Source organism: Nicotiana tomentosiformis, chromosome 1 (assembly GCF_000390325.3).
Source record: "Nicotiana tomentosiformis chromosome 1, ASM39032v3, whole genome shotgun sequence".
Taxonomy (NCBI): Eukaryota; Viridiplantae; Streptophyta; class Magnoliopsida; order Solanales; family Solanaceae; genus Nicotiana; species Nicotiana tomentosiformis.
The window spans coordinates 102695105-102697037 of record NC_090812.1 but is presented as its reverse complement, the minus strand read 5'-3'; the positions used below and the strand labels follow the sequence as shown (position 1 = coordinate 102697037).

Genomic DNA, 1933 nt, shown 5'->3' with positions numbered 1-1933 from the left:
TAAACATAGTTAGGAGGATAATCGAGAGAGGTTCTCCTAAAGACCAATCCACTGCGTATTCTTGCATATCTTCACGTGCTTAAATTGGTTCATCTTGGGAGTTTAAAACTTAATCGAGAGAGAAGTTTTTGCTGAATGTTTGAACTAATAATTGAGTTAATTCGAGAGACTCACTTGAATATTAGGAGTGAATTATCTAGAGTTATATCCCAAACAATGATCTTGCACCTATCCTATCAAAACCCTATATTCTCCTACTGATATCTTTCTTTGCTTATTCCTTGTTTCGATTATTATTAGTCAATAGCTTTAGACTCTTAGTTAATTTTAGTTAGAAATCATGTAAATCTCAATTGTTGATATTCTTGGATAGCAATTCAGCTATAAACTACGAGAATACTGTTTAAATCCAATCCATGTGGATAGGATATTATACTATACTATATTTGATTAGCGAGCATAATTAAAGTGCGTGTTTCGAGCTTGTCTAATTTTGGTGCCTTTGCCGGGAATTTGCAATCAATAGTGTTTGAAATAGTTTGTAGTGCTAATTCAGGAATTTTTCCTTTTTTTATTTTATTTTTCCCTTTTTACATTTGGTGTTCATTGACGTTGCGCAGGTTACAGGTTTAGATTGGTGCATGACTCGAGCTTCTGTGAAAGAAGTGCTACCATATGAGCCTGGAATAGAAAAACAACTACGACAATTGAGGAAGGAAAGAAATTTCACCGAGACATCAGAAAAGGTTGGGCAATCCTCAACCAAAGAAGATTTGGCTGGAAACGGTGAGGATAATGTGGATTTGGCTGTGAGAGAAGCATCCCAATGACGAGAACAAGCTACATGACACAATGAGGAAGTAGCGATTAGAGATGCACAGATTATCTAAGAAGAAGAGAGGGGTCTCAAACTTAATCAACATCAACCCTTGCGTGGAAACCACTTGGCGATTATGCTAGACCGGTCTACAATCAAGGATTATCCAGTGTTCGACCACCTCCAATTGCAGCTAATAATTTTGAATTGAAGCAAGAGATGCTCCAAACCCTTCAAAACTGTTGTGTCTTCATAGGGAAGATGAACGAAGATCCAAACAACCATCTAATGGACTTCGAGGAGATTATGAACACTTTTCAATACAATTGTGTGTCACAAGATGTAGTTTACTTAAGGGCATTCCCCTTCACACTTAAAGATATTGCAAAGCAGTGGCTTCGAAGCTTACCTAATGGATCGATTCGAAAGATGACCAGAAGATTTCGTGATAAATATTTTTCATCAGCTAAGACGGGAAAGTTTAGAAGAGAAATCCATAACTTTTTCCAGAAAGATACTGAGACTGTGTTTGAAGCTTGGGAGAGGTTTAAGGGAATAGTTATAAAGTGTCAACATAGCGGAATTGAACTCTGGATGCAACTTCAGGACTTTTGGGATGGATTAACACATGCCTCATGTAGAACACTGAGCAATGGAGTTGGAGGCCCTTTGATGAAGAAGACTCCAGAGGAGATAGTCACAATTTCTGATGAGTTGTCTGAAGATGCAAATCAGTGGCCTTATAAGACTGCTGAAAGAAGAAGATCGATAGGTGTTCACCAGGTTGATGCTAACACATCTGTGCAGGTACAACTTGATACTATGGCTAAAGAAATACGGAAGCTGACCTTAGCTACAATATAAAGTGAGCCTCATGCAAATTGTGAAATATGTGGAAGAGGACATCCTACTCATAAGTGTCAAGACTCAACTGAGGAAGTGAATGCTGTGGGAAATTATAATGCAATGGGTCAGAGGCACCCCAGTGTTTCATAGTGTTCACCTGGAGGTACTGCAAATGTGTGGCAACAAAATAACTCTAGACCTCAGGGACAAGGAGCTACAGTCTTCCAAAATCAGCAGAGGCAACAATTTTAGCCTCAACAGTCCCATCAA

General features: G+C 38.6%; 1 non-coding gene across 1 annotated transcript; it reads right to left on the bottom strand.

Moving 5' to 3' along the window:
• Nucleotides 1-1294: 1294 nt before the first annotated feature.
• LOC117281151 (small nucleolar RNA R71) lies at nt 1295-1401 on the bottom strand. The gene has a single exon (XR_004511767.1). It is a non-coding gene; the product is annotated as a small nucleolar RNA R71 (small nucleolar RNA).
• Nucleotides 1402-1933: the final 532 nt, after the last annotated feature.